The 15,505-nt window shown below is 36.6% G+C and overlaps 1 protein-coding gene and 1 non-coding gene across 7 annotated transcripts in view; one reads left to right on the top strand and one right to left on the bottom strand.

Moving 5' to 3' along the window:
- The window catches only part of SMG6 (SMG6 nonsense mediated mRNA decay factor), a 213,023-nt gene that overhangs the window by 45,182 nt on the left and 152,336 nt on the right, over positions 1–15,505 (bottom strand). The window lies entirely within an intron of this gene.
- On the top strand, positions 10,081–10,187 carry LOC111775823 (U6 spliceosomal RNA). The gene has a single exon (XR_002811802.1). It is a non-coding gene; the product is annotated as a U6 spliceosomal RNA (small nuclear RNA).

A 15,505-nucleotide genomic window follows, 5' to 3' on the forward strand; every position in this document is an offset into this window, starting at 1 on the left:
AACCACGCTGAGGCAGCGTCCCACATGCCACAACTAGAAGGACCCACAACGAAGAATATACAACTGTGTACCCAGGGGCTTTGGGGAGAAAAAGGAAAAAAATAAATTCTTTAAAAAAAAAAAAAAAATTAGCATTGACTTGTAATTAGAATGGCTTTAAGTACATGCTTCTAGCCTTTCTTTTTTTGAGGAAGATGAGCCCTGAGCTAACTACTGCCAATCCTCCTCTTTTTGCTGAGGAAGGCTGGTCCTGAGCTAACATCCGTGCCCATCTTCCTCTACTTTATACATGGGACGCCTACCACAGCATGGCTTTTGCCAAGTGGTGCCATGTCCGCACCCAGGATCCAAACTGGCGAACCCTGGGCTGCCGAGAAGCGGAACGTGCGAACTTAAATGCTGTGCCACCAGGCTGGCGCCACTTCTAGCGATTTTGTCCACCCTTCCAGTTTTCCACTGAAATGACTGGGGAAAAAAGTAATCAAGAAAGCACATCTCAGTACCAGGCAACTACATACCAGAAACTATGAGGGATTTTCTGCAAGACAAACTACAGATGGGACTGGAATGAGGAAAAGCACAACTGATGTTCAACCTTTGCCTGCTTGAAGCACGGAGATGAGACCTTAGCAGTAGTACTCCACCAATGCCTTTATCTTGGAGTAACTAGGACAAGTACCAAGGTAGGCTGTGGCACATTGGAAGGACAACACTGGATCCCACTGGGTATCATAAGAAACTTAGCAGTTGCTGGCTCATAATTGGTGCAGGTGGCCACATGAGGCAGAAGAAAGACTAACCTGAGGCTGGCTTCCAAAACCCTAGAATAAGAACACTAAGATGAGAAACTCGGTCTACTACTGTAGACCAAGGGTAAACAGAGGGTTTAGCTCCCTGCCATGACTATCTCTAGCTACAGTTTCCTTTCTACACTCCTCTAGGAAGTTTAACACCAGCAGTGTAAATCATGTTCCTCTTTTCCCTTTACCTGCACCTGAAAATCTTAACAGAGACCCATATAAGCTCTCAATGTAAACACGTATAGACTACCCCGATAAGGATGAAAACAAAAAACACCTAACATATGAAAAGGTACTATGATTGAACAGAAGGATACCAATCTAATGAATAAGTAAATATCTTTCTAGGAGAGTCATTGTAAAAACTCTGGAAACTTTTAAATTAATACCCAACAGTAATAGCACATGGACAGATAAATAGTCCATTTGAGCAGAACAGAAAATCCAGAAATAGACCCAAACATATATAGTCACCTGACTTATGACAAGGCACCACTGCAGTTCAGTGGGGAAAACCGATCTTTCAATAAATGGTGCTTGATCAACTGTATATCTGTATGGAAAAAAATTAACTTTGCCTCTACCTCATGCCGTAAACAAAAATTAATTCGAGACGAATTACAGACCTAAACGTGAAAGTTAAAATAATTAATTTCTAGAAGAAAAAAATAGAAGAGTATCTTCAGGATCTTGGAGTAGGCAAGTATTTCTTAAATAGGGCACAAAAAGCACTAACCATCAAAGAAAAAACTGATATATTTGACTTCATTAAAATTAAGAACTTGTGTGCATTATAAGACACTATTAAGAATGGAAACACAAGCCACAGACTGAGAGAAGATATTTTCAGTATACATATCCAACACAAAACTTATATTCAGAATATTAAAAAAATAATTCTAAGTGCCGGCCCAGTGGTGTAGTGGTTAAGTTCGTGCGATCTGCTTTAGCAGCCCAGGGTTCACAGGTTCAGATCCCGGGCACAGACCTACACACTGCTCATCAAGCCATGCTGTGGCAGCATCCCACATACAAAAAAATAGAGGAAGAAGACTGGCACTAGTACCGATGTTAGTTGAGTGACAATCTTCCTCAAGCAAAAAGAGGAAGATTGGCAATAGATGTTAGCTCAGGGCCGATCTTCCTCACCAAAAAAACCACAATAAAATAAAATAAAATACACCTAAGCATCAATAAGCAAAAGACAAATGACCCAAGGAAAAAATGGGCAAAAGTCAGGGACAGGCTCTCTACAGAAGAGGCTATCCAAACGGCCAATAGCAGAAGAAAAGGTACTCAACATCATTATTCCCCAGGGAAATGCAAATTAAAATCACAATGAGATACTCTGACACACCAACAGAATGGCTAAAATGAAAACCAAAACCAAAATCAAAACCAAGCATTGGCAAAGACATGGGAACAACTGAAACTCCAATATACTGCAGATGGACATGTGTACTGGTACAACTACCTTGGAAATCTGTTTGGCAGTATCTACTGGAGTTAAACATACGTCTACCTTACGACCTAACAATCCCATTCCTCGATATTATATTAAAGAGAAATAGGAGCATATATCTACTAAAAGACATAAAAAATGTTTGTCAGCTTTATTCATAATAGTCAAGACTGGTAAAAGACTTTCATCAATAGTAGAATAAATAAATTGTAGTATATTCATGCAACAAAATACCACACAGCAATAAGGAAGAATGAATTACTCTTACATGCAAAAACATGGATAAATCTCTCATAGATTGTGTTGAACAAAAGCAGCCAGATACAAAGGGTATGTACTATATGATGTCATTTATATACAATTCAAAAACAGGCAGAACTAACTGATATCGAATGAGGTCAGAACAATGGTTACCCTTGTCAGGGAGAGTATTAACAAGAAGGGGCATAACGGAGCTTGCTGGGATGCCAGAAATATTCTGTATCTTGATCTGGGTGGTGATTAGCAGAAATATAACCATATATAAATCCATACTAAGCTTAAACTTAAGAGTAGTACACATTACTTTATGAAGGTTAAACCTCAATGAAAAAGTCAAAAAATAGGGCCAGCCTTGGTGACCTAGTGGTTAAGTTCAGTGTGCTCTGCTTTGGGGGTTGGGGTCAGATCCAGGGCCCAGACCTATACCACTCATCTGTTAGTAGCCATGCTATGGCTGTGGCCCACATGAGAAAGAAAAAAGAGGAAGACTGGCAACAGATGTTAGCTCAGGGTGAATCTCCCTCAGCAAAAAAAAAAAAAAGTAAAAAACAAAAAACCATAGTAAATTCTATTTCAATCTAGATTAGGAAGTCACGACAAAATAATCAGGAAAAACTGCAGGTAAGGCAGTAAGCAGCAGTTAAATACAAGAGAAATATGAATTAGTGAAATGCATGACTTGCTTGAATCTCTTGTACAACAGAGGAAAAAACAGAGATGAAAATAATGGAGGGAAAAAAAAAGTAATGAAATGTGGAGACAGAACCCTAATCTTTCAAACCTATTCCAGAAAGATCAAGACTGATAGGAGGAGAGCAATAATTTTAAAAAATGAGAAAGGAAGGAAAAAAAAGGAAAAGGAAACTTTTCTGAAGGAGAGACTTAAAGCCTGAACATTCAAAAGGCATGCTAAAAAACTTAATAACAAGAGACCAACAACTTTATTAGGGATGGTAAAAAAAGGGTTTTTAAAAATTTTATTTTTTTAAAGGAATATGAGGCTTCATTTGTGTTCAGTGGGAAGGAATGCCATGATCAATTAGCAATGCCTATCTCTGGTACAGAACATTTGGCGTCCATTACTGAGATGTATCTTGGTTCAGTCTTTAATCTCCAAGGATAACGAGAAAAAATAATTCTATAGGCATTAACATCCCCCCCCCAAATGTGACTGACATCAGACTTTTCTGCTCCAAAACTAGGTAGAAGTCATTCATGTAGAAGGGCAAAAGAAAGATATTCTCAGATAAACTAAGACATAGAAGGATGATAAACATTTTCTTTCAGACAAATATATACTTAAGTATGTATCCCAACTGAAGAAGGTGTTAGTGAAAAAAATCAAGAACATTGTTTAGGGGCCAGCCCTGTGGCTGAGTGGTTAAGTTCGTGCGCTCTGCTTTGGAGGCCCAGGGTTTTGCTGGTTCGGATCCTGGGCGCAGACATGGCACCACTCATCAAGCCATGCTGAGGCGGCGTTCCACATGCGACAAGTGGAAGGAGCCACAACTAAAAATACACAACTATGTACTGGGAGGCTTTGGGGAGAAAAAGGAAAAATAAAATCTTTCAAAAAAAAAAAAAAGAACATTGTTTAAAAAAAAATCAAGAATACCTTCAACAAATAAATGGCATAAAAAAAGGGATGTGGGGAAACTATTATACATTCAAAGAGCCTTAAGAAACATATCAACCAAATACAAAGTATGAAGTGTGCTTAGATCTTAATTCTGACGAGCCCATTGAGAAATGGCATTTTTGAGATAATCTGGAGAATTTGAAAATGAACTATATGGTATTAGAAATTATTAATTTTGATTGTATAACAACGTTATGAAGATTATGGTAGGAAAAGAAGCCTTACAAGTTAGAGATATCAACTGTAGTATTTTCACTATGATGAATGGGATTTAAAACCTTCAAGAACAAAAATTTGGCAGGAAGATAAGGAGAATGATTGAAAAAAAAATATTGACAAAATGTTGATAACTGCTCAAGCTACAAACGATTCATTATGTTATTCTCTTTACTTTTTCTTGTATGTGTTTAAAAATTTCAACAGTAAAAAGTAAAAAACAAACAAAAAAACAAAAACCAACAAAAAAACCCCAAGAATAAAAATAGATAACTTGTACTAAAAAACAAATGGCAAAAAGCAAAAAGTATTTAATCCTATATAAGTGATGTTGACAGCATTTTGCAACAGTCAAAAATTATTCTTCAAAGAAAAGATGCACAATGTACAGACCGCATAAAAACATTTAATTTTACTAGGGTTGACAGTGTATAGCGGTTAATCTGGACACTACAGCAGGGGTTTGAATCACTGGATGTGTGACCTTAGGTCAAGTGTGTAATCTTTCTTTACCTGTAAAATGGGGATAATAACAGTACTTACCCCAGGTAGGGTTGCTGTGAAGATTAAATAGCACATATAAGCCTTTAATAAACAGCTACTATTATCTAAAATCTCACTGATTTTGTAGATTTTGTTATCTACAAAAACAAAGAAATTGGAGGAGTGGTGAGAGAAGGAGGAAGTAGGAAATCCTACACTTATGCACGGGGAGGTATGGCAGAAACTGCTAGCTGATTCCCATCATCTGTTCTCTCTCTCTTTTTTTTAAGATTGGCACCTAAGCTAACAACTGTTGCCAATCTTTTTTTCTTTCTTTCTTCTTCTTCTTCTCCCCAAAGCCCCCTAGTACACAGTTGCATATTCTAGTTGTGAGTGCTTCTGGTTGTGCTATGGGGGATGCTGCCTCAATATGGCTTGATGAGTGGTGCCATTGTCCGTGCCCAGGATCTGAACCTGCAAACCCTGGGCCAACAAAGCGCAGTGCGTGAACTTAACCACTCGGCCATGGGGCTAGCCCCACCATTATTTGTTCTCTCTCTCTTCTCCTGTAATAGAATAATTTTTAGCTGTGCATATGGCTGCCTAGAATAAAAATATTTCCCAGTCTACACTGCAGCTAGCTTTGGCCACATGATTCAGTTCTGGCCAACAGAATGTATACAGAAGTGTGTATGAACTCCCAGGACAGGTCCTTAAAGGCAGAGGTGTCTTAAAAATTTTTTACAAATTGCATTCCTTCTTTAAGTGTTTCTGCTCCCCACAGGCTTGTATGCAGATGAAAAGGCTGGCCTTCCAATAGCCATCTTAGACTTTGAGGGGTCCTTGGAAATGAAAGACATGGGAATCAGAGCAACAAAATAGGAAGAACATCAGTTCATGACACCATGGAGTGCCAAACTAGAAAACCTCTAGGCTTCTTCGATTTGGGAGGAAAATCTATTTCTAACTTATTTAAGTTATTGTTATTTTGGGATTGTCTGTTTCTTGCAGCTCAACATAATCCTAACTAAAATGAGAGACTGTTATATCCTGTTTAATTCTTCTATTTGATAAGCAGAGAAAAATAACTGAAAGTATTTTATTTTAAAAATTAAAGACAAACAAGTAGAATTAAAATGCAAAGAGTATAGAGGTGGTAGTTGCACAACACTGTGAGAGTTCTAAACGCCACTGAATTGTTCACTTTATTATTATTATTTTTTTTAGGAAGATTAGCCCTCAGCTAACTGCTGCCAATCCTCTTTTTGCTGAGGAAGACTGGCCCTGAGCTAACATCCGTGCCCATCTTCCTGTACTTTCTATGTGGGGCGCCTACTACAGCATGGCTTTATCAAGCGGTGCCATGTCCGCACCCGGGATCTGAACCGGCGAACCCTGGGCAGCCAAAGTGGAATGTGTGAACTTAACAGCTGCGCCACTGGGCTGGCCCATGAATTGTTCACTTTAAATGGTTAATTTTATATGTTATATGAATTTCACATCAATAAAATTTTTTTTTTAAAAAATGCACTGTGTAAATACAGTTTAGAAGAGATACAACTAAAACAATGAGATTTAAGAAAAAGGTGTGGGAGAACAGGCAAAAATATATTAAGGCAGAGAAACATCAAAACAAAACAAAAAAAACAAAGGTGCATTCAAGGCAAGAATGAATTGAAATGAAAATACAGAAAGCAAAAACCTTTGAAATACAAGGAGTAAATGGCAAAAACACAATTGTAGTGGAAGACTAATATCACTTTTGCTTTTTTAAAACAAAATTATTAAAGATTGGCCCTGAGCTAACATCTGTTGCCAATCTTTTTTTTTTCCCCCGTCTTCTCCCCAAATCCCCTCAGTACATAGTGGTGTATTCCAGCTGTAGGTCCTTCTGGTTGTGCTACATGGGACGCCGCCTCAGTGTGGCTTGATGAGTGGTGCCATGTCTGCACCCAGGATCCCAACCTGTGAAACCCCAGGCTGCCAAAGCAGAGTGCGTGAACTTAACCACTCGGCCAGGGGCCGGCCCCCAGTTTCACTTTTTAACATACCAAGCAGGTAAAAATAATAATACAATTAGAATAGTGTAATTAATAATGACGATTCAATAGCTATATGGCTGAATTTTGTATGCTACAAAAATACATTCTTCTCAAAATCCATGAAACTTTTTAAAGAAAGGGTTAAGTATTAGGTCACAGAAATCTTTTTTAAATATCCCAAAGTAGAAATTAATAACAAAAGTTTAAGAAATCCAACTTTAAAAAAACAAAACCCTCCCAAGTAACTTTAGAATCAAAGAGAAAAAATCAAAATGATAATCAAAGACTATTTAGAAAATGATCATTAGAACAGTACACATCTAAATGGATCAGAACGTGGCCAAAGTATTAGTAATGGCATATTGAAAGCCATAAAGCTTTTAAGCAAACTAATCAAAAACAAATGAACATAGAAGATTCAACACAAGAAGAACAAAACAAATCTAAGAAAAATAAAAGTAAGAAAATAAAGATTAAAAATAAAAATTAATAAAATATAAAGCAAATATAAGAGCTGGTTTTTAAAAACTAAAAAATGCATATTGCTAACTAATTTAAGAAAGAAATAGCATACAAATAAAATTAGGAATGGAAAGTGGGCATAATAATATATCCTTAATTTTTAATTATTTAAGAGCTTAAAAATTGTGAAGGTTTTAGGGAAATAAATTATTTTTTCGATAATATAACAAAATTAACATAAGAAGTGATGGAGATGTTCCGTATCATGATTGTGGTGGTGTTTACACTACTGTATATTTTTGTCAAAACTCATCCAATTGAACATTTAAAATTGTTGAATTATTTATTATATGTATTTGTTGTATCTCAATAATCCTGCCTAAAAATTTGACACAAGAACTAAAAAGCCTGAAAAGACCAATATTAGGGGAAGAAATAGAAAAAGGAAGTGTCAAAGATTTCTTTCAAAAACTACTATTGGCTGAGATGCCTTTATAGGTAAGTTCCCTCAGTTCATTCACGTATTCAGTCAATAAATATCTATTAGTGGTACGAGGAGGGGGTCTGCTCTCCAGGAACTGTTCTAAGCACTGGGGATTAACACAGTAAATAAAAACAAAGTTTTCACATTCTAGTAGGGGACAGTAAATAAGCAAGACAAAAACAAAAACCAACTGTCAGGTGACGGTGAGTGTTAAAAAGAAAAATAAAGTCCAGAAAGGGGAGAGAGAGTGCCTGGGACAGGGTGTTCATTTCTATAGCTCAGGGGTAAGGAACTTTCTGATAAGGTTGACTCTGAAGAGGCATCTTAAGGACATCAGAAAGTAAACTGTGCAATGGGGTAATAGTGAATGTGGCAGAACAGAAGTGCAAAGGCCCAGAGGCAGGAGCTGTTTGGCATGACTAAAGAATGAGTAGGCCAGTTTGGCCAGTGAAGAGTAAGTGAAGAGGGAGAGTGACGGGAGATGAGGTAAGAAAGGAAGTAAGCCTTGGTCAGGGCTTGATATTTTTTTTCTGAGTGAGATAGGAATCCTCTGGAGGGGCTTGGAGCAGCGGTGTTAAGTAATCCAGTTTACATCTTAGATGACTCTGGCTGCTGTGTTAAGACTAGATTGAAAAGGGGCAAAGATCAGCACAAGCCTACTACAACAGTCAAAGCAAGAGAAAGTTAACATGCTTGACTAGGGTAGTGCTAGCCGAAATGGGTAAATGGCTGGATTCTGTTTATATTTCAAAGGTAGAGCGACAGGATTGCTGAGAGACTGAAGGCAGAGAAAGAGTCAAGAATGACTCCTCAAGTAATACACACTTTCCAGGTCAAAGAAAATGAAAAGCTGCTTCCCATTTCTTTTTATAAAGTCAGCACTCTCTAATACTCATATATCCAAAGAAAAAACAGCAAAGACAGAAAAAAGCAGCCAGGCAAGGACGAAAATGGATGTAAACATCCTAAGTAAAAAAACAGCAAATCAAATTTAGCAGATACAGATACAACTATATTGAGTCTAAAGAGGGTTTATCCCAGTAAGAAAAGGACAAGTCAAGTTTAGAAAATATATTAATTTAACACATCACATAAATTAAAAAAGGAAATGTGGTATTTTAATAGTTGCTAAAAAGGCATCTGTTAAAACTTCAGCAAACTTTTTTTCTAAGTAGACATTCAGTAAATTAAAAATAGACACTTCCTTAATATGCTAAGTAGTATGTTTTTTAAAACAAAAGAAACATTATACAAATGTTTAAAATACTAAAGTATACCTATTAAAATTAAAAACAAAAGAATTCTTACTACCAGCATTATTATTTAACACTTCTAAAAGTTTCAGTCAAGGCAATGAGGTAAAAATCAGAAAATAAAATATATAACTACTGAAAAGGAAATAATATTGTCATTATCTGAAATGAATATACTTAGAAAATCCAAAGTGATCAGCTAAAAATAAGAGAGTTTGAAGTGATGGTTGGATATAACTAAATTAGCTTTTCCCAAGTATTATTTAGAAGCGGTAATGGGAAAAAAAAAACCCCATTCATTATAGCAAAAATTTTAACGAAAAAATGAGAGATTAAAAAAAGAACTGATATGCAGAGAATTCTTTGTTCTAATAGGAAAATCTCATAACAATGTCAATTTTCTTCCAAAGAAATTTAAGTGAATGCAATTCCAATCAAAATACCATGAGGAGAGGCTGGCCCCGTGGCCAAGTGGTTAGGTTCTCGTGCTACGCTTCAGTGGCCCAGGGTTTTGTCACTTCGGATCCTGGACACCGTCATGGCACTGCTTATCGGCCAAGCTGAGGCCACATCCCACACAGCAAAACCAGAGGTTCTCACAGCTAGGATATACAAGTATGTACTGGGGGGCTTTGGGGAGAAGGAGGAGGAAAAGAAAAAAAAAAAGAAGATTGGCAACAGACGTTAGCTCAGGTGCCAATCTTAAAAAAAAAATGGGGGGGCTGGCCTGGTGGCGCAGTGGTTAAGTGTGAACGTTCCGCTTGGGCGGCCTGGGGTTCGACGGTTCGGATCCCGGGTGTGGACAGGGCACCGCTTGGCAAGCCATGCTGTGCTAGGCGTCCCACATATAAAGTAGAGGAAGATGGGCATGGATGTTAGCTCAGGGCCAGTCTTCCTCAGCAAAAAGAGGATTGGCAGCAGATGTTAGCTCAGGGCTAATCTTTCTCAAAAAAAAAAAAACCACCACCACCATGAGGAGTGCTTGCTTCAGCAGCACATACACTAAAATTGGAATGACAGAGAGAAGATTAGCAAGGCCCTTGAACAAGGAGGACAGGCAAATTCATGAAGCGTCCCATATTTTTTATTGTATATTTGAAAATTGCTAAGAGAATAGATCTCAAAAGTTCTCATCACAAGAAAAAAGTTTCTAACTAGGTGTGGTGACGAATGGTAAGTAGACCTACTGTGGTAATAATTTTGCAATATATACATATATTGAATCATTATGTTATATAACACCTGAAACTAATATAATGTTATATGTCAATTATATCTCAATTTATTTTATTATTTTTTTAATTTATTATTTTTTTTCCGAGGAAGATTAGCCCTGAGCTAACATCTGCCAATCCTCCTCTTTTTGCTGAGGAAGATTGGCCCTGAGCTAACATCCGTGCCCATCTTCCTCTACTTTATGTGTTGCACACCTACCACAGCATGGCTTGCTGAGCAGTGCCATGTCCATACCTGGGATCCAAACCGGCGCGGAATGTGCGCACTTAGCTGCTGCGCCACCGGGCTGGCCCCTATATCTCAATTTAAAAAATACCATAAAATTTTTTGGGGGGTTGAGAGCGAGTTAAAGGGGTTTAAAATTATTCTGAAGTTTGGGGCTGGCCCCGTGGCCGAGTGGTTAAGTTCGCGCCCTCCGCTGCAGGCGGCCCAGTGTTTCGTTGGTTCGAATCCTGGGCGCGGACATGGCACTGCTCATCAGACCACGCTGAGGCAGCGTCCCACATGCCACAACTAGAAGAACCCACAACGAAGAATACACAACTATGTACCGGGGGGATTTGGGGAGAAAAAGGAAAAAATAAAATCTACAAAAAAAAAAAAAAAAATTATTCTGAAGTTTGTATAGAGCATAAGTAGGTGAGAAAAGCCAAAGATATATTGTAATAAAATAAAATAAAATAAAATATTGTGTGTAACCTCACATCTCTGGTACTAAAACATATTACAAAGCTACAGTAACTAAAACAGTAAAATTACATTCCAAGAAGAGACAAACATAAAAAAAATAAAAATAAAAAGCCCAGAAACAGATGCTAGTATGCACTTGTATCTATCTATACATAGATTCTAGTATAGCATATATATTATCTAGTATACGATGAAGTTAGCTTTTAGTTAAACAGGGGCAGAATAAATTATTCAATAAATAATGCTAAGACCATTTGTAAACTATTTTGAAAAAATTAACTTAGATCTCTACCTCAATCATTCAGCAAAATAAATTCCAGATAAAATTTTAATAATAATTTTTCAAAAAGTAAAATAATGAGAAAATGATTATTCATCTGATTTGATATTAGGAAGACTTTTCTAAGCATAAAAACAAAATTTCACAAAGGGACAATGGAAAGATTTGACCACACAAAATTTTAAATCATTTGCATTTGAGAAAATTCCATAGATAACGGAAGGTAAGTGACACTTATACAAAATATTTTCAATATAAATTATTGAAAAAGGGCTACAACTCTTGCTAGAAAGGCCTTTTATTTATTTGTTTTTTAAGATTTTATTTTTCCTTTTTCTCCCCAAAGCCCCCCTCCCCGGTACATAGTTGTATATTTTAGTTGTAGGTCCTTCTAGCATGGCTTGATGAATGGTGCCATGTCTGCGCTCAGGACTTGAACTAGCAAAACCCTGGGCTGCTGAAGCAGAGCGTGTGAACTTAACCACTCAGCCACAGGGCTGGCCCCTAGAAAGGCCTTTTAAAAGAATAACTCGTGAAAAATATTTCAATAAAAAATGGGCAAAGAACAGGGACGGTAATTCACTAAGATATACAAACGTCAATGCTCAAAAGTGCCTGAGAATTCCTCTTTTAAACATTTTCAAAATCAGTTTATTAGTTATAGTGGTAATTCTCATTATTTCAGAAACAATTTTATTTTTGACCTTAAAAAGGAATAACTCAACTTGCTCACTGTGATTATTGTTCACTGGAAAATATATTTACTGTTCTTGACCCCAAGTGTTGTTCTGGCTTCAAAAAAAAAAAAAAAAAAATCAAAGCTAGACTTAAAGTCTAAAGATTTGCCATCCTTAAGGATATTCAAAAGAATGTGTCATGGGTCCAGAAAGCAGAGGTCCCAAAACTCTAAGTGATAGAAATAGCACTAATATAAATGTGTACAAATTCCTAAGTTAGCCAATGCAGGACTTCTACTTCCAATAGGATGCAATATGACCAAGTAAGTTCCTAGCCGAAATATTAGTAAAGACATAGAGGATCTGAACAACACTATCAATCACTTTAACCTAATTGATATTTATAAAATGTTACACCCAACCACTATGTTCTTTTCCAGTACACACAGTATGTTCTTCAAGACAGACATGTGCTAAGCCATAAAACAAGTCTCAATAAATTTAAAAGCACTGAAATAATGCAGAGGATGCTCTCTGATCACAAAGGAATTAAACCAGGAATCAATAACAATAAGATATCCAAATATCCCAAATACGTGGAAATTAAACACACTTCTAAACAATCCATGTGCCACTATAAATCCTATAGATCTCCAAATGATAGTAAGGAATTATTATGAAGCACTTTGTGTCAACAAGTTTGACCACTTAGATGAAGTGGACAAGTTCCTTGAAAGCTACAGCTTATCCAAATAGATATAAGACAAAAGAGAAAATATAAATAACTACATACATTAAATAAATTGAATTCATTATCAAAAAGTTCCCCACAGAAACTCCAGGCCAAGAGGGTTTTACCAGTAAATTCTATCAAACATATAAGGAAGAAGTAATACCAATATTACATAAACTCTTTCAGAAAATGGAGGAGGAGGTTACACTTTCCAAGTCATTTAACCAGGTCAGCATAATTCTAATGCCAAAACCTGACAAGATATAACCAGCAACAACAAAATTATAAACGTCTCTCGTGAACACAGATACAAAGATCCTTACCAAAATACTGGCAAATGCAATGCAGCAAACAGGGTTTATTCAAGAAATGCAAGACTGTTTTTAACATTTAAAAATCAATCAGTGACTCAAAACTTAACAATGAGAAAACAAACAACCCACTTAAAAAATGGGCAAAAGATCTGAACAGATACCTCACTGAACTAGACATACAGATGGCAAATAAGCACATGAAAAGATGCTCAATATCGTAAGTTATTAAGGAATTGCAAATTAAAACAACAATGAGATATCACTATATACCTGTTAGAATGGCGAAAATCCAAAACACAGACAACACCAAATGCTACTGAGGATGTAAAGCAACAGGAACTTTCATTCACTGCTAGGAGGATGCAAAATGGTACAGCCACTTTGAAGGCAGCTTGGCAGTTTCTTACAAAGCTAAACATAATCTTACCATATGATCTAGCAATTGCAGTTATTGATATTTACCCAAATGAATCGAAAACTTATATCCACACAAAAATCTGCACACAAATGTTTACAGCAGCTTTATTCACAATTGCTAAAACCTGGAAGCAACCAAGATGTCCTTCAATAGGTGAATGGATGAACAAACGTAAGGTACATCGATACAATGTAATATTATTCAGGAATAAAAAGAAATGAGCTACCAAGCCACAAAACTAACCTTAAATGCATATTTCTAAGTGAAAGAAGCCAATCTGAAAGGTTACCTACCATATGATTCCAACTATATGATATTCTGGAAAAGGCAAAACTAATGAGACAGTGATAAGATCAGGGGTTGCAAGGGGCTAAAGAAGACGGAGGGATGGATGCATAGGTGGAGCATAGAGTATTTTTAGGGCAGTGAAACAATTCTGTATGATACTATAATAGTCAATATATGTCATTATATATTTACCAAAACCAACAGAACTGTACAACACAAAGAGTGAATCCTAATGTAAACTATGGACTTGTTAATAATAATGTATGAATATTCACTCATCAGTTGTAACAAATCTACCACACTAAGGCAAGAAGTTAATAACAGAGAAAATCATGGAGGGAGAGAGTATGACTTGGGGGTTTTAGCTCTCATAAAGTGACAGTCATAAAAGAAAAGCATGATAAATTAGATTTCATCAAAATTAAAAACTGCTCACCAAGACATTGTTAAGAATATAAACGGGCAAGCCATGGATTGAGTGAAAATAGTCACAAAACATATATCTGACAAAGTAGTTGTATCCAGAACACATAGAGAAATCTTATAACTCAAGAAAATAACAATTAAAGAAAATGGGCAAAAGCTCTGAACAGACCCTTCACAAAGAAGATATACAAATGGCTGGTAAGAACATGAAAAAGTATGCAACTTCCATATTAATCATCAGACAAATGCAAATTAAAACCAAAATGATAAATCACCCCTCAACCCCCAACCAATGAGGATGTGAAGCAACTGGAACTCTCCTACACTGTTAGAGTGTCATATGGTGCAATCACCTTTGGAAGAAGGTCAGCAGTCTCTGATAAAAAACATGTATCTACCCTATGACTCAGCAGTTCCAATCCCAGCACTGACCCAAGAGAAAACACATGTCCACAAAAAGAATTGTGTACAAGTATTCATAGCAATTTTATTCATAATAGCCCCAAACTAGAAATAGTCTAGATGTCCATCAACCCATCAAGTGGAAGATGACTAACCTGTGACATATTCATAAAATGGAACACTACTCAGCAATATAAAAGAATAAACTGCTGATAAACGTAACAACACAGAGGAATCTCAAAGGTACAGTTAATATTTGTCCATTTCATTCTATGTACGTTTTACGTCAAAAGAAAAAGCCATAAACAAATACTGAACTCTAGTTATGCATACTGAAATATTTAGACAAAACGTATTAGTGACAGAGATCAAAAAGAAATTGATGACGGACAGAGACAGAGATGGATAGATATACGATAAAACAAGTATAGTAAAATGAAAAAGAGAATCTACATGCAGAGGATAAGTGAGCTCACTGTAAAATTCTTTCAACACTGCAGTATAATAAAACATTAGAAATCAATTATATCACTAAAAAGGACAATATACATTTGGATGCAGTGGACATGGTCATTTGGATTAAAAGAAGAAAATCTGTCTTTATCCCTGTTGCCTTCACTAAATGGCTGTCTCACCAGCTGTGAAGGAAAAGATGGTAAGTGTTAGAAAGCTGGTTTTGCCACCTAAAAGAAGTCTTCAGCTGCTTGTGTCATAACATTGGCTCTTATATAAATCCCTAAATTCTAAAGGCTAAATATTGAAAATGTAGAGGCAGTTTCAATACCCAGGAGGCAGGACTGGGAAGTGAGATAAAAATTTGGCTCTGGCACTTGGTAGGGAGGGGGCAATGGCTAAGCTAAGTTAGAAGTGGCTAGTCACTTAGAGCGTCTCAAGCTCCAGCAGTTCTGTGTCTCGACATCAGCCCCACATACTGGCTTA

The sequence above is a fragment of the Equus caballus genome, chromosome 11 (assembly GCF_041296265.1).
Source record: "Equus caballus isolate H_3958 breed thoroughbred chromosome 11, TB-T2T, whole genome shotgun sequence".
NCBI classification, from domain to species: Eukaryota; Metazoa; Chordata; class Mammalia; order Perissodactyla; family Equidae; genus Equus; species Equus caballus.